Source organism: Rhea americana, unplaced genomic scaffold (genome assembly GCF_003343005.1).
Source record: "Rhea americana isolate MKP2758 unplaced genomic scaffold, rheAme1 scaffold_45, whole genome shotgun sequence".
Taxonomy (NCBI): Eukaryota; Metazoa; Chordata; class Aves; order Rheiformes; family Rheidae; genus Rhea; species Rhea americana.
Window position 1 is genome coordinate 2518618 of NW_028186590.1, and position 24299 is coordinate 2542916.

A 24299-nucleotide genomic window follows, 5' to 3' on the forward strand; every position below is an offset into this window, starting at 1 on the left:
TATATTACTGAAAGGAAAAGAGCTATTTTGGTTCATACTATGAGATGCCCCCTGACAAACCTGTTTATCATCAATTTCAGAGCAGGCTTTGTAGCTTATGTGTAGCTGTTATTCCTTCAGTACACTTGAACTTTAGCTGTAGTACATTACAATGTTAAACCAGGAATAATAAGGGAGGGAGATGAGTACACAAAATCAAGTGAGGAGGGGGCGGATTGGGTTGATAGGCAAAGAGTGCCAGGTGATATGGACAGGAGGGACCTCATAATCAACAAAAGAGGTCTTCTCCAAGAGCATGCACACAAATAATGAAGTGCCAATTGCACAGCAGGATGGAGGAAGCTCTCAGACCTTTTCTGAGACATAAGCACAGCCCGGTAGCTCTCTGAAATGCCTGTGCACTAATGCATACAACACGAGGAACAAACAGGAGGAATTCTGTGTGCAGTTGCAGGGCTACAGTCTCATCAGAATCACAGAGACATGGTGGGATAGCTCACGTAATTGAAGTGCTGCAATGGATGGAAGAACAGACCAGGAGAGCAGGGAGAATCTGTCCTTTATATGAGAGCAGGGGCACTGCTTGGAGCTCTACATCTAGAGAGGGATGATGAGCCAGTTGAGAGCTTGTGAATCAGGATTAGAGGGCAGACCCACAACAGTGTGCGTATTTGCTACAGACCCTCTGACCAAAAAGTAGATGAGGCCTTCTTCAGGCAAATGAAAGAATATTCACAGGCTCTGTTGTTCATGGTGAACTTAAACAAACCTTTATCTACTGCATAGGGCAGCACAGAAGGRCACAAGCAATGCGGGAAGTTTCTGTAGTGCGTGGATGACAACTTCCTCACAAAGGTGATTAAGAAGTTGGCAAGGGGAGACACTCTTCTGAGCTTCATACTTACAAACAGGAAAGAAACGATTGAGAATTTGAAGGCTAGGGCAGATAACAAGTTGCTCCTGACTAATCTCAAATACAAAAAGGAAGCATAAAAGAGATGGAAGCCAGGTCAGTCAGTCAAAAGGAACCTAGAGACACTGAGTGTGAAGAGATGGAGTTAGGAAAGCTGAAGCCAACCTGAAATTGAATATGACAAGGGATGTCAAAGACTACAGGAAAGGCTTCTGTCAGCAGCAAAAGGAAAATGACGGAAAAGTGGGCCCATTGCTGAATGGGGCAGGGGACCCGGTGACAAAAGATGTAGAGAATGTTGAAGTACTCAGTGCCTTGGCCTCTGTTTCTGCTGATAAGATTTTTCCTCAGGAATGCCAGGCCCCTGAGACCAGTGGGAAGGTCTGGAGCAAGGATTATTTGCYCTTAGCAAAGGACAATCAGGTTAGGAAATGTGTAAACAAATCGGAAATACACAAATCCATGGGATCTGACAGGATGCATCCATGAGTAGTGAGGGAGCTGGTGCTGGCCAATGTCATTGTGAGGCTACTCAACAATCTTTGAGAGGTCATGGTATTCGGCAGAGGTTCCTGAAACTTGGAAGAAAGCAAATGTCACCCCTGTCTTCAAGAAGAACAAAAGGACTATCAAGGGAACTACCAGCTGGTCAGCTTCACCTTGATCCCTGAGAAACAGATGGAGCAAATCCTCTTGGAAACCATTTCCAAACATCCTAAAGAAAATAGGGTGACTGAGAGTAATCAGAATGGATCTATGAAAGAGATCGTGCCTGCGCAACCCGATAGCCATCTATGAGATGACTGGTTTGGTTGGTGAGAGGAGGACAGTGGACATACTGACTTCAACACTGTAACTTTCTCATAGACAAAATGAAGAAGTACAGGCTAGATAAGTTGACAGTGAGGTGGAATGAAAACTAACTGAACTGCCTGGCTAAGAGGGTTGTGATCAGTGCACAAAGTCCAGCTGGAGGCCAGTCACCAGTAGAGTAACCAGGGATCTTTACTACAGCCAATACTGTTTAACATCTTCATTAATACCTGAACAATAGGACAGAATGCAGCCTCAGCAAGTTTGCAGACAATATAAAACTGAGAATGGTTGGTAGGTCAGACTTGTGCTGCCACTCAGAGAGATCGCAACAGGCTGGAGSAATGGGCAAACAGGGACCTCATGAAGGTCAGCAAAGGAATATGCAAAATCCTGCTGCTGCGGAGGACTCGTGCCCTAGTACTGGCTGGGGACTAGGCTCATGGTGATCAGCTTTGCAGGAAAGGCCCTGATGTCCTGGTGGACAAGTTGACCATGAGCCAGCAATATGCTCTTATGGAAAAGAAAGCCAATGGCATCCTAAGCTGCATTAGGAAGAGTTTTGCCAGCATATCAAGGGAGGTGATCCTTCCCCCTCTACTCAGCCCTGGTGGGGCTATATCTGAAATACTGTGTTCAATGCTGGGCCCCCCAGTACAAGAGAGACATAGAGCTACTAGAGTGAGTCCAGTGAAAGGCTACTAAGATGATTAAAGGACTGGAGCATCTTTCATATTGGAAAGGCTATTAGAGCTGGACCTGGTGTAGAGGAGTAAAAAAGACAGAGCCAGACTCTTCTCAGTGGTGCCCTGTGGCRGGACACAGTGGGCACAAATTACATTCAAGTGGAAATTTCTGTATTTAAGAAAAAGCATTTTTACTGACTGAGCACTGGAACAGTTTGCCTGGAAGGGTTGGCAGTCTCTGTCCTTGGAGATAGTCAAAACCTGAGTGGACATGGTCAGGGACAAGGATGGAGACTCCACAACCTCTCTATTCTAACTGGCCTTGCTCTGAGGAGGAGGGTTTGGACTAAACAATCTTCAGAGGTCCCTTCCAGCCTCAGCAAGTCCGTTCTTGTGAACAATATGTTGAGTAGGTGAATATTCTGCATCTTGAAATGGAAGCTAAATGAAAGGAAAATATTTAGATATAGAATTAAAAATAGGTGACAGTTTAAAAGTATGAAATAACACATGACAGGAATGAAAAATTATTTCATCTGTGTTCAAAGCCAGAGGTCTTTCTCTCATTTGCGTATCATCTCTTGTAGATGCTGACCCTTTATATCACTCATGCATACTTTGCAACTCAGTTTGCATTCATCAAAATAATCCTCTGTTATCATGGCATGCTAGCTTTTAGCATTCCTCAGAGAAGGATCTGGGASTGCTCGTGGATGACAAGTTGACTATGAGCCAGCAATGTGCCCTTGTGGCCAAGAAGGGCCTGGGGGTCTCCTGGGGTACATTAGGAAGAATGTTGCCAGTAGGCTGAGGGAGGTGATCCTGCYCCTCTCCTCAGCCCTGGTGAGGCCTCATCTGGAGTCCTGTGTCCAGTTCTGGGTTCCCCAGGACAAGAGAGACATGGAGCTACTAGAGAGAGTCCAGCGTAGGGCTGTGAAGATGATCAGGGGGCTGGAGCACCTGCCCTSTGAGGAACAGCTGCGAGAGCTGGACCTCTTCAGCCTGGGGAAGAGAAGACTGAGGAGGGATCTTCTCAATGTGGACAAGTACCTGAAGGGAGGGTGTCAAGGGGATGGGGACAAACTCTTTTGAGCTGTCGCTTGTGTCAGGACAAGAGGCAATGGGCAGAAACTGAAGCACAGGAAGTTCTGCCTGAGTGTGAGGGGGAATTTCTTCCCTGTGAGAGTGACAGAGAACTAGCACAGGTTGCCCAGAGAGGTGGTGGAGTCTCCTTCTCTGGAGATCTTCAAGGCCTGCCTAGATGCAACCCTGTCTAACACGCTGTAGGTGACCCTGCATGAGCAGGGAGGTTGGACTAGMTGATCTCCAGAGGTCCCTTCCAACCTTACTGATGATTCTATGATATGATTCTATGATTCACCTCTTCCTTGGGGTTTCTTTATGGCTTGTTTCAGGTTCAGACCTTCACGCATGCGTGCACACAGGTGGCACACGCACACAAACACACATACAGAGAGAGAGAGAGAGAGAGAGAGAGAGAGAAACTGTTGATTCATAACCAGTTTAGGAGGCTGATCTTGAACCCTGTGCTTTTTGCTTTACTTCTCTAAGTGTGCATGAGCACATTTATGCATACATTTACTTTGAAAATACAAATAATCCTTTGGACTGGAAGGGACCTCTCTAGGGCCATTGAATATAACCCATCCTGTCACAAAGAACTATTGCACATTAATATATTTTCCAGCTCCATCTTGAACTTAATTAGTTGTTTTTGATCTTTCCTGCTTCTCTTAGGTTTTTCCAGATCTCTATTCCTTTGATGCTCTGAAAATTTATTTTAATTACTGCCTGAATTTATTCCCAAAAGTTATGTTTTGTTCACATTTGCCCTTCTGCCAATATTGGTGTCTTATTTAAATAGGTTTTTTTGCTCCCTGCTATTTATTCCCTGATGTATCATAGCAAGCAGTTGTAGCTTATTGATTAAACTAAATGTTCTTTTAGTCAGTTGAATATTATATACTTCCCATTTTACTGGTCATCCTAGCAACCCTTCTCTGGCAGGTTCTAACTGGAATTAAACCTCCTTTGAATTTTTGTTACCAGAAGAAGTATAGATGAAGTCTCACCAGTATCTGATACAGTGTTGTTAATTGTGCCCTAATCAACATATAAACGATTCCATTTACTTTTTTCATAGTTATAACATTTGGTTGTAGCAGTTGCTTAGCAACKGGCAGAAATGGTCATGACCAAAAATGGTCACTACCATCATGTCAGAAGCCATGCCTTTGGAGCCATAGCTACACCTGGATGGATTCCTCATTTCCTAGCATCTCCTTCAGTGTACATTCTCCACAGATACTGAGCATCTGTGAAGAATTAGCCATTACCAACATGGACCACTTCGTGGTCCCTTCAAGGCCCTTTCTCTATAGTCTCTTAATGCTATTAAAATGGAATCCAAATTAGTTGTCGATTATAATTGTAGTTTCCAAAGATCCTAAAATTTTTGTACTGAAAATGAAATGTCCCATGCTTAATGAATCTCCTGTTCATTCTTTTCTTTCAAAAGGAATGAACTTACTAAATTTCAGTCTGACCATGCTGAGGATGCACAGAAATTGATGMCTTGTGAATGTGGCTATGAAATTGATGGACTCACACTTCTGGACCAACTCCAGCAATTCTTCCAGCTTGTCAGCAGGCGTTAGAAATAACCAGATAATGCTGTATCTGTGTTAGTCTCTAAGAAACTAATCTAATGTTACTTCTGCTGATGGTACTCTTATGACAGGAATTGACTGGAAATGAGGCAATTTAAGTGGAATTTTCTTTTCAATGCTTTTGAGGACTTTCCTGTTTACTGTGACAGTTCTGGAGACTCCCACTTTTTGAGTCAACAGTCTCTGGCTTTGTGTAATTGTAGGAGACTCCTTAGCATTGAGTAGGATCACCTGTCCCTTTCATCCTGTTGTACCTTCTGTTCTGTCAGTTACTGTGCAGCCAGTTTCTTCAAACTTGTAGAGAGAAGAGCTTGTAAAATCAAAAAGACAGACAAAATATCTGTTTTGCCCAGTAATTCAAATTGAGACCTTTCCTTTCCCCTCTTCTAGACTGACACAGGGACGTTCTGCTTGAATTCCCTTAGGACGTAGTGAGTGCTGACTAGCTTCTGTGTGCTTGTAGCCCCCTCTTATTTTTAACGTTTGTACATGTAGATGCTTGTTTCTGTTCAGAGTTTCATTTTACACTCCTTTTATGCTATTCTTTTACACAAAATGCTCAGAGTCTTGAACCTGGAGCCAGATGGAGGAACTAGAGGTTTGCCATCTCATTGAGGACGAGACAGCAGTGTTGTTTTGCAAAAGATATCTCAAGGAGATGTAGCCACAAAGAACTCCCTGGTTTGGAAACAGATTTTCTCCTATTGATTTTTGATCCTCCCACATTGCAGCTAGTTTGACATAATTTACAGTGATGAGGGAGAATGAAGTGGAGAGAGTCTGAAGGGTCTTCTGACCTCCTGTCTGCCTTCCTTGTAGTGCAAACTTGTACCACCATGAGCATATTTCATATGAGCTGTGCAGTAAAGTTGTTCCTTCCTTCCCRCACCCTCCATTTAGATTGGGGCTGCATCCATCCTTGTTGGTTCAGTAATTCAGTTGATATGCAGCAGTACTGCATCACATGGCCAGCTCAGTAAAATTTAACTTCATGTCATGACAGTCAAGGAAAACATAACATACCAAAGGCTTTTAATGTATTTCAGTCAATGAGTTGCTGTACTGTATTGAAAAAAAGAGACTCRCTCATTTGTTTAATGTTAATCACAAAAGTAATTAAAAATCTGAATATTGAATTTGTGTTGCAGTGTACAGTGTAGTTAATATTTTTCACTGATATAGAAAATATTGAAAGGTAAAATCTTTTAATGTTTATTATAAATACTTAGAGACAGAATCAGCAGAAGCTACAGCAAAAGAACACTGCTATTTATTCATCAACAAAAGCAAATCATCTGGGAAAAGAGAAAAAACTCACAGGCACATTCAAACTAGTTTTGTATGGGATGTTCACTGTACCATACTAAGCATCTAAGCCTTAGACAGGATTCTGAAAATGTGTTYGATATTGCAGAATCTTTTGTACCTTACACAGGCTTGATACCATCTTCCTTGTACAAACCTGTTTCAAGGGGAGTTCATGTTACGTACAGAAAGAAGGACTGAACTATATAAATTTTCAGTGAAATACTGCAGCTTCTGTAGTTTAGCATGAGAGGGATGGATCTTAGAATGGGTATACCAAACGAAATTGGGTGGTCCCGATTTCTATAGCTCTCTATACTGGTATTCTGTATAAAAGAGAATATCCTTCTAGTTATGCAAAATGCTCTCAACCCTATTTCCTTGTCTGGCAAAGGACCAGGTTCYCATGCATATGGAAGTGTGGAGGTTCCTCTTTTGAGGTTTTGGGGAGCCTGCAGGATGTCATAGTTGAAAACATAATAAATTCATCTTGTATTTAGATGTTGCAACATCTCAGTTATTACAGATCTCCACAACTTCGCAAACTGTGGTGTGGCAATACCAGTCTGTAACAAATAGAAAATCTGGTCCTTAAATCTACATTTTCAGAAGTGAGTTTCTTGCTTTTGTGGTGGAATTCAACCATGCACAGCATTTCAAAATATGATTGTGGAAAACAGTGTCCCAGACTTCTGAAGCCACACTTCTAGAACCACAGCAGTAATAGAAATAATGCATTATGCTGCATCTATGTTCACATATAAATCARATCAGCCTTTCTGCTTGGAAATTTTAAGTCATCATTATCATATATAGTCACATTTCTAAAGCATTTTCATATTATATGTGCTTTAAAGCCTGCATAGCTAAGTATTTGCATTTTTACAGATAGCTGCAGTTGTAATCTGTCAGAATCATGGATCAGAATTCATACATTAGTATGACTTTTTACCAACTTTGAAAGCCCTTGTGCAAAGGCACTCTCATTGAAACAATGCTCATTTCTGTTCATGATACAAACTGATACGGATTTGTAGAGTTTATAATGARGTTATCCTCTCTTCTGACTTTTTTTTATTCTGTTTGATTTTTAATGTTCAAAATGATGATTTTTCCTAATTTATTTCTAAAACTATATCTCTGTAAATTTACCTTGACTGAAGACCTGAGTATTCTTCTTCATGATAATTTGTAGATCCTATAATTTTCAGATGCAACTTTTAGATGACTAAACTGCACTTCACATATATATTGAACACTTCATCATCTTTCGTGAAAACAGGAATCCCTCCCTTCTAAGAGAAAAATATGATTCATTAGAACTGAATTATACTGGTTAAAGTAATTCATATATTTATGATGTAGTAATATATTTATTTCCTACTTAAATGCACAAATAACAAAAATAATCAGAAATAAGTGGCCTTTCCTTCTGATTTAAATATTTAAATCTTATAGATTTTAATAGGTATTAAAGTTCAAAATTAACTTTCAAATGTCATACTTCATACACCTACAAGATTAACCTTTAGGTTCTGAGTTACAGCTCAGTAAGCTGTAAGTGGGATAGCATACATCATTTGTGAGGACATAAAATCTCTAAGCTTCTAAGGAATTAATATCTGTTTGCTAACTTAAATGTTTAGCAACTGCATTTTATTATGCTATTATCTGTTAGTCTCCTAGTACTAGATGGCTTTCAAAGGCCAAAGTTTTAAATTGTGTGTAATTTCGCACTAAATAATATAGTGAACAGAACTGAATTCTTCAAAGCCAGATAAAACTTACATGTTTCTTTTGTTGACCCCTGTTATGTCCTGTTGACCCCCCCCATATGTCCTGCTGGTGAGGACAATGTTCAGTGCCTATTTGATCAAATTTGCTGAATAGATTACTGTTGCTGGAACCTCCTGTTGTCCATTTTTTCAGCTTTGACCAGTGGAGTATTTTCATGTGTTTTTACAAGAGAGAGAGAGAGAAAGAATTACCTTAAAGTGCTTTGTCTTTAAGAAAATTCTATTGCTAATATTCCTTCTTCTTTGGAAATGTTGAGCAGGAGATTCCCTCCCCCATTTTTTTTTTCATATAAAAAAAAATAAAAGCAATTTAAGAGAGAATTCATTATAGCTTATCGCCTTTACTCAGCTAACTCCCACACAAGTGCAAGGTCATACTCTGTTTATGACCCATAGATTCTAATAGAGCGGAAAAAATAATTTTTTTCTTAGAGATTCTAGTTTAACTTCGTAGGCCCTTGGAGTTTAAAGTAAAGAAGGAAAGAGTTTTGCAGAGAGAGCTCAGACATCCAGGGCTCTAGCTCAAGGAGTCATCAAAACCATGACACTGTACAAGTGGGGACATTTGGACCCGCTCTGTCAGAACAGCCCAGCRTTACCTCGTGTTGAGACCACCTCTTCCTTCATGGGAGGAAAGGAATTTTTAGCTCAAGAGAGTATTACAGWGCTCAGATTGCTTTCCCTTGAATTGTGCTGCCCTGGTGACCTCGGATCTCAGAGTGTTTAAATAGTCACTCTGAATATTGAAGACAAACATCATGTAGYGGTAGCCAGCCAAACATAGTGATCTAATTCTTCCTTGGAAGTTCTCTTTGGTGCGTTTGTCGGGCTGACATTTGTACTAAGATAACTATTTGAGGTTTAGAGTTTTCAGCAAGTTGAATCTTTAAACATATCTTAACGCCAACAAGCTTCACAGTTTTGGGGGGAGCAGAGAATAAATAGGAAGGTGGTTAACAGCTTTTTGTTGTTGCACAATAGCAACAAGCAACAATGAGTGACCACTAATAATTTGGGGAAGGATAACGAGACACAGCTTACGTGTGCAAGAAAGACCAAGGTGTTGCTTTGAAGGATGTGTGAGAACTCCCACACAACCAAGGAAGGGTTATGGTTAGTGACTGGTACAGAGGTTCAGCAAAGTGCATATCCTATGCTTTGCCATTCATGCTTTGCTGGAATGGGATAAACTGAAGCACATGGCAACTGTTCTGCTGAATCAGGATGTTTAACGTTTGTTTGTACTTTCAATTCCGGCTGGTGGGACTTCTGCATTGTGTTGAATGCTTCTGTTGAATTGTCGGGCGCTTTCCATTTCCATTAACTTCAGGAGTTAAGATTCTTTCAGCACTYGTAATAAGAAATTAATTGAGCACAAGTCAGTACTGAGTATCTGTTCTCATTTCCCAAATGTGTTTTTAACTAAATCTTTATTTGTCATTTATAAATACAAACTATTGAAGTCAGTATTAGAACTAAAATATTAACTGTTTTAACTTCTGTAAAGCATGCCTAAAAGAGTAATAGAATTCCAGTTCAGTGTGAGAAAGACTGTTATAGATACCAGCATGACTGTTGTATTTACARTACTAATTATATTGCTGACAATTTGCCTGTGTAGGACTGTTTCTTTGTAGTCAAGGTTTCTACTGTAAACAAGACATTTAGGATCACTGAGCAGAGACTCATTTTTTATTTAATGTAATAAGCAACATTTATGGAGCAGTTACTTCAGTGATTTATAGTTTTGTGTTTAATACTGAGTGAGATGAATTAGTTGATATTACTATGAACATAGTCTCATAGCTCAAATGGCATGCCATAGCATCCTGAATCTAGCCAGTGCGGCTGACAGACTGAAGACTTTCCATGCCTCCTGCCATTAAAAATAAAATAATAAAAGGCCTCATGAGATTCGTGCCATATGTCTGCCACATTTTCAGAAGATTCCTTTTCACCTTGGAATTTTCCATTACAAAATCTTTATTTAAAAATAGGATGTTTAAATTAACATTTTACTATGTGACTGGTGTTAGCATTTATTCCATCCAAAGAGTCTTTCAGTATTAATGAAACAAAGGGTGGCATGTGGGGCAGCACTGTAAGAATCACTGTTTTGTAAGTGTAGTATACTTTAAAGTCATTGACTGCACTTACCCAGTCCACAGTTGCTGATAAAACTCATATTGCAAAAATAAAAYGAAGTGACATCAGGACCATCAATAGTGGGTACTAGATTCAGTTTTTTGATGTAGGCTTTCCACATTTAGTACYCCCATTTGCAGAGGATGTTATATACATAAGTAGGTGTTTGTGTCCCCGGTACATTTGTGTTAGTGCTGTACTCACCAAACATGTACATGTGTTAACCAAAACATGGAGGACTGACTGAAAAAATAAATTCAGTTCACCTTTATATTTATCCTAATGAAAAGACCATGTATATAAGAAGTTTTGAACAGGTTAATTGACAAAGTGTTGCGACCTGGAGCAGCCTTCTCTGCAACCACCTCACTCCACTGCCTCCACTGGACCTCCCGTGATTCCTCCCCTACCCAGAGTGTCCCTGGTAGTTTTCCATGTCTCTTAAAACAAGATAAGGAGTAATATCCGTTGTGGGGGGTTTTGAACTATGCTTGTGCTGACTGGCCAGCTGGCAGACCAAAAAGAATAGATAACTATTGCTGCTATAACTGTAGCAACCTTTCTTCAGAAAGGGACCTTTTTTAGGTATCTCTTTATCTCTTGAAGTACTTATCAAACTTCATAAAACTTGTAAAAACTTTTTATCTTTAACTCCTTTCCTCTGTAACCATTCTGGTTGAAACTCACCTCCATGAGTCACCTGGGGAACAAGTGGCAGAAATGAAAGATTGCATAAGGAGCACAGGAAATAAGGTTAAAAATTCAGAAAATTCAATATGAGTTAAAAATACAGTTCACTGTAATTTTTTAAATCTTTCTGAGTTGGAAGTTTATGAGCCAAAAAAATAATTTGACCTTCAGAGGAGAATGTGATAAATAGCATTTGAAACTCTCTAAAACCAGACTGTGCTTAAGATAGTGATCTATTTGCTGTAGGCAAAATTTACAAGTATTAATACACTTTTAATGATTATTTGGAAGATTATACTCTGGAAAACAAGAGCATAGGGGTAGTGTTGTGAATCTGAATTTCAAAAGCACACCAGTTCATCTTTTCATTTTAAAGCTCAGAGTTTGACTAGTTTCTGTGGCTCAGAAACTGATACTGAGAGACCTTTATTTGACATTTCTAGTGGTATAACCTGTCAGAACAGAAATCTTTTTAACAATCAAAATACTCTTCAATTTTTTACACACATCAAAAAGTCAAGCTGATGGAAAAGTTATCAGTCTTCAGTGAAACTGAATGCTGAGTAGTAGTGGAATGCTGCAATTTTGCTTAAAATGGAGTGGTTTAAAATAGAGAAATATGAATGTAAGTTAATTCAGTCTGAGTCAAATCATGTTGAAAAATACACACAATTTTAATATAGTACAAAATGCAGCTTCTAACTAATGCAGATTTCCTAGTAGGGTTTTAGCATGACTAGAGCTTCCAGATGTGGACAACTGTGCATTTTAGCTGTGATCATATCTGAGAAATGGAGGAGTGTCTACTTGTCAAAGCTCCAGGATGATAATAGTGTTCATTCTTCAAACGAAAGAACATTTATGYAGTAGGAAGCCTGGTTAAGACCTTTAGATAAAATCATAAGGATAAAACCTCTCTAGCGTTCTTTCCAGCAATGGTCAGTGTTTGTCTCATCTGCATCCCTGACTGTCTGAGAAGGATTGTACATGTACTTCTTTCCCAGTTTTTGTATAGAAGCATGTCTGGAATATTGTCTGTGTGAATGACTTTATGTATGCGTATATAGATATATATGCAGTAAACTCTTCTACTTTCTGGCTATCAGTTTAAAGGATGTATATTTTTGATAGGGTTATATTTAGGTAAAACTGTGTAAAATTCTTCCTGCCTTCTGTTAGCAGGAAAGAAGCTATCACATTGCAAACTGGTCAGAATTTGTTAAGAAAATTAAAAGAATATAGCTGAGGGGAGTATGATGTCTGAACTGCAGAAGGACAGCTTCCCTCAACAGAACATAAGAAACGAAAAACAGAAATAGACGGAGCAGAAGGAAGGGATTTTTCCCACTCTGACACTGGGGTACCATCATGCTGCGTATTGCCTGTACATATCCCTGCATCCGGATATTCCCCTGGGTTTGCTGTCATAGTGGCCTTAAGTAGGTCTCTGTAGTTTGCAGATTGCTTCCTTTTTTAGGCTGCCTGCATGGTATAATAACATAGTGTACCTGCAGCTGCTCCTATGTAACAGCCTCACCCCAATATATGAATTTGTGTCAGCAACTTGCCATGCCCAGGCSAGGCATCCTGCCTTTCACGGCTCCTGCGGTTGGGCATGGTGCTGGTAAGGGCAGCTGTATGGCTTTGGACTTCAGAGGTACTTTATTTATAGGAAACTTATGATCCCAGTGTTCTGATTCCGCCCCCCTTCTTAAGGTACATGTACACATTGATAAGATCCCCCCTCAGTCTTCTCTTCCCCAGGCTGAAGAGGCCCAGCTCTCGCAGCCGTTCCTCATAGGGCAGATGCTCCAGCGCTCACCATCCTTATAGCCCTATGCTGGACTCTCTCCAGTATCTCCATGTCTCTCTTGTCGTGGGGAGCCCAGAACTGGACACAGGACTCGAGATGAGGCCTCCCCAGGGCTGAGGAGAGGGGCAGGATCACCTCCCTCAACCTGCTGGCAACACTCTTCCTAATGCACCCCAGGAGACCATTGGCCTTCTTGGCCACAATGGCACATTGCTGGCTCATGGAAATTATAACTGAAAATTATAACTGTAACAAAGTTTGATTGACTAAGCAATTCAGTGCACTGACTGAAACCAATAATGACCAGAAACAGAAGAATAACCAGCAAATTGACTTAAAGAGCTGTCAGGATAAATGTAAAATCACCAAAACCCCTGAGTCTGCAATACTTCACCTGGAAACAGAACGAAAAACTATATTTYTTAATTGATAAGTTTTTACAGTTGATCACTCTTTAAGAAGCATCCTATGACTATTAGACTGGCATACATTTTTTTTAAAAAAATATATAATGAGAAAGTGACTGGAAGACAGCAGGATTGTTGCTTGCATACATGACTAAAATATTCCATCAGTGCTTACGTGTCCATTCTGTTTTCATGTGACTGTTTTAATGACATAAAGCATTGAATTCAAATGTATGTGCAAAGCTGGCCTTTTTGTGTGTAGACATAATTAATTATCTTGTCACATTTCTCTGCAGMCATTTTATCCATCAGTGCACAGTATGGGTCTATCCCAGGGATGAATGAAGACTGTGCATGTGAGGAGATTGTCATGTTTAAAGCTCTAATTCTCTTTGTTACAGAAGCTAGAACATGTTTAGTGAAAGAGGGGGGAATTGTTGGCTCAGCTAGCTAATTTTTGCTCTGGGAAACTAGAATCTCTCCAGGCTTTTGTCCCAGAGCTTTTATGTGATGATGGACATGTCACTTCAAACAAGTATTCATCAGTGATCACTGGCTTCGTGCTGTGCATTCAAACCCCTCATCATGTGGCAAATTTGCAGCAGAAAACACACATACACACCTGGTTCTTTAAGATTCTAGTTTACTTAAGCCAGCAAGAGCATGTGAAAAAAGCAGCATGCTTTTGGTAGGGAGGTGAGGGGCCTTGCTGCAGATAAGCAGCAGCACTGGGCAGGTACAGTGCCTTGCRTGGGGTCCGGTCACACTAGAGCAATTCCTCTCCTTCTGTTCCTCTGTAGTTCTGTACTTGCAGGAGCTGGCACTGTTTTTTGTAGTTTCTTATTACCTCCTCTGAGTTTTCATTGTATATAATTTTACATATATGTTCTCAGTTCTCGTTGTTATACCCAGAAACTGGCTCTAGTCCACTCTCAAGGCTGTGTTATTTAGCGACTGAGAACTGAACAGTTCTGTTAATACCCTTGGGGTAGCTGGTGTTGTCTCAGGTTTGTCCTCTCGGAGGCTGCTGCTACATGCTTGCATAGGTTGTTTTGTTCCCCCAAGTGTCCTACCAGAGACTTTGACATCCAGTTTGTAGTCAGTCACTGTTGAAGCTGAAGTCATGCAACTGGTTGGCACATACAGAGGGCTAGATACTGTATAATATGCTCGTTGGAAATTCAGTTAACTTAAACTGAGCACCTAGAATTAGGAGCCCTTTTAGTACTGATCCCTCAGTGTCTCTCTTCTATCTACAAAAGATACTTTAATCATCTCGTGACAGGGTCATAAAATAATAAAAATACGTGATGATATAGAGGAAAGGCTCGTATTCAGTCTCAAAGATTCTTCTTTTGTCTCTAAAAGAAGCTGTGAAAAAAATGTATTACCAATTTTTCTTATTCCTCCCTTACTTCGGTCTCACCATGTATCAGTTTCCTTCCTTCCAGAGGTTATTGTCCARCTCCATTCTCTTTTGCACTCTAATCAGGTGACTTTGTCTTGAGTTTTGTCTGATTTTCATCAAAGAAGATGCAAATTTTTTTTTGCATCTTTGATAKGCCAGCTTCTGCCAAGTTTCCCAAATGCACAGTAGTCAAGAGAAGCAATTACTGGAAAATATTGACTTTCTATCTCTATCCTTGAGCTGAAATTGTAATGTTCAGGGAATGTACAATCTGATTAGCAATAGGAACTGTGAGTGAGAGCGTTATGGGTATGTAATAAAAACTCTTCTGATATTTTAACTGTTAATCTCTTCCAAGTGTCTGAACATCTGAGAGGTTTTTATTTTGTTTTGTTTTGTTTTGTTTTGTTTTGAAGTATGTTAATTTATTAACAAGCTTCCGTAGTTATTCAAAAGAACTGACAATGTGTTCCTGATAGAAGGGCCACTTCCCCAGCATCTTTCAGTCATGCACTACCACAAGTACTTTATTTGTTTATTATGCTGCTGTACAGTAGCAGGGGGTGGTTCTTAGCTGCTTCAAAATGACCAGACATTTTTTTCACTATATTTCAGCTAGAATAAATAGATGAAACCAAGCACAAAAAGATCCTGCCCAAATTGTTGATATTTGTCAAAGTTATAATTAATTGACCATATTTTCAGATAAACTTGAATGATAGATGTTGCTATCAGCTAAGCAAGCAACAGGATAATTCACCTGTATTTTGGACTTAAAATCTCTACGATCTCTAATATCTGTACAATGTAAGGATCCACCATATTATCTGAAGTAAATCAGCAATCCTGTTTTGTTTATGATTATCCACAAATCACTGCAGCTCAAAAACAGACATCAAAATTGTTTCATTAGCTACCATATTTCTCAATTTCATTAAAGAGACAAAAATATTCAATGTGTATGGAGATTAATTATTCCAAATGATGGACATGGAGGTAAGTCACATAAAAATAGTTAAGCTAAACTATTTAAAAKTATAGTAATGTATCCTTTCTACCCCCTAAACAGTTAATTACAGTTGGAAACATCTGGTTCGAAGGTCATTTATGCATAAAACCAAGGTGAAGCCAGAGCAATTAATGTKCTAAATATTCATTATCTAAAGATAATGATTTTTTAAAATCTCTCATTATTATAAACTGCTTTATGTGTCTGTCAGGGAGGGAAAGAGGGAGAGGAAGCCTTTAATCCCTTCAGAACATCTGCACATGAAAAATCTAGTATGAGGCGCTGCTTGTGTATTTTTAATTATCTAATTATGCTTCCTCTTTCAAAGAAACTGTCACATTACCAGCTGCCTTAATCATTGGAAAGACTGAAAAATATTTTTTATTTTAATTGGTTTTTCATTTAATTATTGCAGTTGATTATGATAAAATGTAATGCATAGCCTTTCAGTATAAGAACATTTTTTAAAGGCAGTTCRTGTCATTTTTAGAATGAGGAAATATGGGAAACCAGCTTTTGCCATGGCTTGTGACATCAAAGTATTCTCACCTGCTTTACCTTCATCTTGGTTCTGTTTATCTTATTAAAATATCCTTTATTTGTTGTCCATTAGTCTTGTCCTTCCACTGTTTCCTTTTGCCTTTCCAATTGTCCTACCGCATTCCTTATTTTGTTGTTATTTTCTGCACAGTTATTGCTACAGTTTGCTTTTTGTTAAGGAACAGAGAATAATATAYGTGATAGCAAAGACATAGCCTTCTTAAAAGAAGAGCAGTGAGGTCACAGGTACTTCAATACCTCATGCGTTAGAGAGGGAAAAGTGGTATAGCATATTATAACAGGGAGAATAATATGCTGTTGCTTAAAGTTTTAAAAAGAAAGAAAAACTGATTATTTCGGTTCTCTTGATACTGAAGAAACTTTCCTCCATTTTAATAGTGAGCATAAATTTATTCTGAACATTGCAATAAAAGTTTCAAACATTTTTCTCTGAAATGTCTTACCAGCCAGTGTCCTGATTTAGTGAATTTTATTTTTGTTCACTCACTGTCCACAGAGAGAATGCTTTCTGAGTGCGATTTTATTTGGTAACCARTTATTCAGGAAATTGTTGATCTGAGCATATTTCTGCCCCTGATTTRTTTTCAGGTAATTTATTATGGCTATTGCTTTGTTAGTTTTGATCAGTGTAATTCATTAGTTGAGTTACGTCATCAGTTATGTATGTGAAGTATTTGGATAGATAACTAAATTGCATAGATAACTAAATGGCATTCAGCTTGTCTTTCGAGATATCTCTTAATTTTATCTGGCAGGAGAGCCGGCTTATTGGCCTTTCTTCCAAGACCTAACTTTCCTCTCAGGAACTCCTGAACTCTCTAGTTAGGATTTCAGTTTAGTGCCAGAACATTCATTGAGGTTTCCTTTATGTAGGCAATATGGAAACAGCAAAATAGCACATTTTTCTTACCAAATAATTTATCTGTGGGATCAGCAACTAGAATCTGAATTCTAGCTTCTGATAGCTATTATTAATGTTCTAATAAATTGCATTATAKGTTTGCTAATTGGCTGAAAACCAACACATTTTTATATTAGGCGCACACATGCATCCCACACACCACAATACATACATTCTTCATATAGATATAAAAATATGTATATGGCTATCTGCAGTCTAGTTTGAGTCAATTGATCTGTYTGCACCTTGATTTCATTGGCCTATTCGTGTCAGCATTAGCAGTACTTAATCCTGTGTAGAGTCCCTGCTTTTCTGCTGCTTTTCTGTTGGTTTCCATTTATTATTTGTATGCTTAGTTGGCCTCAGGTCAGCGGTACCATGGGTGTGCACACCCTCACAGCCATGRTTAAGACACTCCTACATGAACAGACGATTTCAATGCTTTTTTCAAAGAATAAAAAATAACTTGCAAAAATAGTCTTGCAAAATAGCTACAATTTGCTCATTTTTTGTAATTTTGGAATTACTTTCTGAATTATTATTCCTCCAWTTCACTGAGAAACATTAGTTTTAACAAGTCTGTCAGAGCTGTGAAATTTGCACAGTTCACTGGTTAGTGTATTACCGAGAAAGGCATTTTCAAACAACTGATTCTGATGCTGCATTCTAACCTAGATATAAGCTGATCTTCCAGAGTAGACTGTTAACCAGTTACACTCCCACAGGATACATCTGTGGGGAAAGTTTCCATAGTCCTAACATAAGTGAGAGTTTTCCCATTGAACACAATGGGGCAGGGATTTGGAAAATCCAGGTGAAATATCTGTGTTCCTGGAAGGCACTTCTTGACAATATACAGAAATTGTCGATAGGTACAATCTACAAGAGTGGCTGTATTTAGGACTGTATTTGGTGACTTTCCAGGAGAAGCAAGTACTTTCAGATTCTAATAGCTATATCATGGATTTGATGCGTAATCAATGTGCATGCTGGTTCAATATGTAACTGCAATTGTACAAAGTGCAGACTGTTCAGACTGTACAAAATTATTATTTCATTGAACTAACCGCCTTGTGGCATAAAAAAATCCCTTGACTTGCTAGAGAGAATTTTAATAAGGTGTGTTTGTCCTTTGGTTTGTAAAGCACCATGTTTCAATTAATTTATGAAATATCATAAATTGTACTGTCATTAATCTTACAGCAAATGCAATTTATCATAGGTAAATGTAGCTAAATATTCTGCGACTGACAGACCAATTTGTCGATAGGTAATTTAAAGTTTGGATTTATTATTTAAACATGATACGCTACTAATAACAAGATTTAGTTTATTTTTAGAACTGTAATGTTCCTCATTATAAAGGAGTGCTCATCTTCCCTTTGGTCCACAACTATTAAATGTTTAGAAGGTTATTAGTATTCATGAGTTACCTCATTGCAAAAGGGTGCCAAAGGGGCTATGAAGTAGTTCGTGAGTCTGCATTCAGCAGAAGAGACAGGAAGCTTACTGGCTCATGCTGGCGAGGCCAGAGATTCTGTCTAAAGATTCAAGTAACTGCAGCTGTGTGAAAAGAACTTATGTTAAAATATCATCTGTAYTGCAAGGAATACAAGGGATTATTTATTTACTCATGGCTTGCGTTATTGGAAGAACGGATGAAGTAAAAATGAGTGATCATGAGCATAAACACCTAAAGTATTTCTTTATAATTCATCAGTGAGTCTAAGAGAATGAAGGAAATATTATAATTTTAGCAATGGTTAATCGTTTAAGATTTTTTCTCTAAAAGGATATACTCCAGATATTATATAGGTGAGTTTATGGATAAAGTTTGTTCTAACTTCCTGTGTCGTGCTACCTTTGTTTTTCAGGTGATATATACTATGTACTGATACAGTGAGAAATGCTAAAYGAATAACTATATACTATATTTTTAATTCATATTATTTTTACAGTATCTTTTTGTGCATTCTGAATATATATAATAGGTATTTATATTCAGACAGCTATACATTGATTTAATATGTATAATTGACTGGCTTTGTTTCTGTTTTATATAGTTGTGTACACTACAGTGCATATTTTAAGCAAGTATAACCCATACTGTTCTTTTACTGTGTTTATTTTATGGAATTTACCTCAGGGTTAATTATGGAAGCTTCTAGCTCTTACTACTCTTTCAGTAAGTGTTTTTATCATAATAGTTCATTCCCACAGTGAAGTAAACTTTCAGGTATATGCAATAACTGACAAAACTAAAAGTGCTCTTTTCTTACACAGCACTGACTGCTGAAATGTAAATATAGCTTTCATTTTGCCTTGTGTAGTACCGATATCATTTTAGAGAAGCTCCATTTCAACTGCATAGATTAATGCAGAAAAAAATAGYTTCCGTCTCCCCCCACCTTGGTCAAACAAGCAGTTTATTCCCAGGGGATGCACTGTGCCGGGGGGCAGAACCTGAGCGCGGTGCTGAAGGACAGCTCCAGTTCCTCTCCTGCCAGGTCAAAGGGAGGTTTGCTCTAGTGGTTTACTTCAATGAAAGACAATTCTTTTTAGTATTAAAWACTAATTTTTGAAGCTTGACTGCTTTGAAATGTTAAGCTTGTTGCAGCATGTATAGCAGATCCAGATAAAAATATTTGCTTTAGCAGGAAAAGATAAAATTGATATATAATATCCTCTACATACATATAATTTTCATGTAAGCCTTTTTAATTCTACTAATAAGCAAAGAACTTGTAAGATGCCAGTAAAACATTTGGAACAAAGTTAGAACATTTGCACTGAGRAACAACTGCTGGTGACTTGATTCATTTGTCTTAACATATCKTGCATGGCCCAGAAGTACACAGAATCAGCAGTTTGAAAACTGAAAATGACCCCTGGTAAAAAAGAGGGAGCTGTCAGTGAACATAATCTGTTTAGGATGAGCTAACATTTAAATACAAATACATGCTCTCATTCTAGTATTTTTGAAATACAAGTTCTGTCCATAAAAAAGATGTACAAAATATATACAAATGGTTGTGTATAACCATTGTTAATATACACGAATGGTTGAGTATAACCATTGATAATATACACATTAATGATGTTACTGTGCCAATAATTAAAAATAACATCAAATATTTTTGCTGAAAAAKTCATTGAAAGGCTTGCTAAAGATGCTGCAATAATTTTAAAGAAAAATGTAGATGAAGTATTTGATTTAGAAATAGAGAATATTAATAGAGATGATAGTCTCAGTTGCCCTGTTATTGAAAACTCAATTTATTTATATATCATATAGTGATAACTTSATTTGAATTGAATTCATAACATAACAATATATCAATTTTGGCCAGAGGCCTGCAAAAATCTATGTCTATRTTATTAATGCATCAATAATGCCAGCAAATCCTGTAGAATAGAATAAGATTTTAGGTATACTATTATCAGAAAAGTTAAATGCAAAAGGAAATATATGAATTCATGCAGGTCTTTTGCTTCATAAATTAAACTCTAAATGTATTGACAAAGGTAACAGTTTGAGCAAAGAGCTATTTCTCCAAGTGGTAGCCAGTAATGCAATGGAAAAATGTTGTGTTCTAAATGTATCCAATCAGATGGTGTAAGGCAACTGAATTTTAAATGCCAGATCTTTTGGAACTGTCAGAATTAATGACAAAGTATAAACTAGCTCAGAGATTAGATGGATGCAAAGGAAGCTTAATCTTTTCCCCTGTTTGCTTAGTTATGAGAAGTGGATAGCTGAAGGATTTGACATTCAGAATTCTAGTCCTATCCCTTTAAGCTCTGGTCTAGAAAACTAATAGCTGTTTTGTTCATACTAGAACTTATTTAATTAAGTCAAGGAAAGCAGTACTTGATATTTGTATGGTAAGAACAAGCACAAGGTTAATCTGAATTCCACATTCCCCAATCCTTTGGTTTTTTTAGGTGAATTTCTAAGCCCCTCTATTTTTCACAAAGAATGAAAAGCTGAGATAAATGTAGTTCTTCAAAAAAACATTTACCAATTAATCAGAAAGTATTTACAACCCTTGAATTAGGAACTTAATACATGAAAAAATAGGATTTTCTTCCTGTTTATTGAATTGTCAGCTCTTATTTCTCGTTTGGTGGATATCACTCAACTCCTAAACTCTCATTAGAAAATGCAAGATTAATAAATGTAAGATTAGAGCATCAACAATAGGAGCTTCATTGCACRGAAAASTAAGGTTTGTCATAAAAATAGCTTAGCATTAGTCTCTATTATATTTACAAACACTTGAAATTCAGTATAGTCAGTAGTGTAATGAACAATTATTTCTTTAATTCCATGCCAGATTTTGCTGTCCCTTAATCTTTATTGCTGTAAATAATAATGTTCTATAAATTCGTATGCCAACAAAATACAGGTCAACAGAAGTATTTGCAATTTTCTCCCTCTTTATTGGAAAGGTAGTGATTCATAAACTCAGAGTTACAGAACTGATAAGAACTCCATGGGTCAAAATGGGAACAAAATGACTACCAAATGCTTTGAACATGAGGCATCATCTGCACCACAGAAATAGTCACTGAAATTTAGTCTGAGCCCTAGTGGAAAGGACTTACCCATGTCTAATCAAAGTAGAAAGTAGGCCCCCACAAAATGAGGCCTCTGTGATTCTTTCCCCTCCAGTTTTCACCACTGGCTGTTCTGCTGGGAATAGCAAAATGCCACCTCCTCCAGGGAAGCAAAGCAACGAATGCCCATGCCTATGAGCATGAGTATGGTGGGGTCTCGTCCTCTCACCGGGGGAGGCGAAGGGACCTGTCATTCAGAACCTGAAGGGTGTAGGAGTGCCATTGGCAAGCTCTAGTGTATTGAATTATGAAGCTAAAACTCCATTTGAATACCTGGATTGGTTCATACCACCATTGCTGCAGGTTGATCGCTTATTCAGGCAGTATTATAACATTGTATATTTTATCTGTATTTTCATTCTGGATGAGTATAAAAGGTAGTTACATCACTTCTCTTTAAAGAGAAAATGTTCTATGGTTTTCTGACTGTAGTCAGAATCCTGTGGTAGAATTATAGACCAGTATCTGACACCATGTAGGACAGTATGTTTAAACATATGTATATATAAAAATATATATTATGTATACTTTTTCAATAAACAGTGATGGTATGTTAGTAACATATTACTCATTTCAGTTAAGTTCTTAAGAGGTAGTTGATGACCTTATTAGAGAAGTGAAGAAGAACTAGAAAAAGCAAACCTTGCAAGTCTGGATTAAAGATATTTTCTGTTCAGAGAACCAAGTTTCTTCACAGTCTGCTTCAGTGTCTGCTGCTGACATATAAATATGTGCTCCAGACAGGTTACAAATACTCTGAGAACCTGTTTTAGGGGAGTTAAACCAAGTGTTAATGTGAACAACTGTCACTGCAGCATGGGTAGGAGATGCTCGAAAACAGTAATTGTCCCACTGATAGCCCCAAATCTCCTGAAATCCATTACTAAGGAGATTTTTGTTTTCTAATAGGTTAAATATCCAGGAAGAGTTGCATCTGCTGTTATTTAGAAAAGAATTGGAGKGAACACCGCCTGCAGTAATTTTTCAGCCTGTTCAGTCTGGGAACAAGCTGAACAATATTTGTTTAAGCTTGTCTAGTATTTTCTAGCTAGAATAAGAGAGAGCCTTTCTGTCAAGTCAGAGCCCAGGTAAAGAACAACTTGTGCAGTGCTCAGATGCTTATCCTGAGCCTTCATTCTGTGAATATGCTACCTGGCTACAGCAGCTGGACTAATATTCACTTACTTTAAAAAGGTGATTGAAGTGTTTCAAAATGGCCCCACACAGTATTAAAATATTTAATGGATGAGATTTAACTTAAGAATTCTCATCTTTCCAATGAACTTTGAAAAGCTGAATTTCCCTAACTCTTCTTAAATTGCAGAAAAATTATTTTATTCATCATTTTTAGCAGGCACTTCAGCGAAAATTTTGTGACATTCATCACTGCTTTTAAATCAATTTGCTATTTGAGGAATAATGACTACTTTGTTCTTAGATGTTGTGCAGTCATGACTCATATTTCCTTCATGTTACAATGTTYGTGGAAAGGGAAAAAAGGAAATATGTGTATACTTAAAAAACCAAAAGCAACTGCTAGTTTAGGTATTTTGTAAAGTTGAGTTTATGTCATTCTATAAACAATAAAAACCTTATTATTTAGTGACCATCACTACTTTAAAAGGCAGTAGTATATGAAGCCTGTGAAGTAAGCATGTGTACTATATTACAGACAATTTTTATTAAAGTCAAGAAAAGATTATTTATTTCCCCCAAGAAAATCTTGTTTGATAGCTTTTCATTAACTGTCCATTGTGAAGAAACGTAGAGACYACAGAGATCTTCCTAAGATTTTGTCAAAATTAGTAGCTGGACTGGGGAGAGAAACAATGTTAGTGCCCAGTGAATGAAAGCCTGAAACAGGAACTCCAGTTACCTGCTTCATTTGGCATGCTGGTTAGCCATGCCTCCTTCGCACACCTCGATACCAGCATTAGCATGTGCTGTCTTCCTCCCCAGGTGCTGTTTGAGGTGTATGAGAAGCTGAACACCATGGATGGGTAGGATTCCTACCCATATACAGTAAATAATAATAGATACAGTAAATAATTTATATACAGTAAATTTCACTAATAACAARTGTTAATAAACAGATTTTATATAAAATAACATACAAGAAAGAGATTCATGAGAAGTGTTTCTATTATATATTGCATCAACAATATCTTGAAGGRAATGAGTTAAGTGTTTGATCCACATCTGAGCAATTTATGTGTTCCCATCAGTCATCTAATAATGATCTAGTAACCTCGGGCTGTGGTTTTTGCAATGCACAGTGTTTTCAACCATAGCAGACATGCTTCTGACAGAAGCTCTTTTCAGAAACGTTGCATGTCCAAACCTTTTTTTTCTCTGCATCACACATTTTTTCAGCCAGTCAGACTGAAGTTTGCCATGGAGAAGTCTACTTTCAGATATATAAARCAGTGTTTTTATTTTATTTGTTACTTCAATACAAGCTATGAACTGGAAAGGAAGAAAGCTATGACTTAGCTTTTGCAAATATGCAGTCACTAATGAGAAAGTTTCATATAATGCAGAT

General features: G+C 37.8%; 1 protein-coding gene across 1 annotated transcript in view; it reads left to right on the plus strand.

Annotated features, from left to right (window-relative positions):
* The window catches only part of RIMS1 (regulating synaptic membrane exocytosis 1), a 347536-nt gene that overhangs the window by 277209 nt on the left and 46028 nt on the right, over positions 1 to 24299 (plus strand). The window lies entirely within an intron of this gene.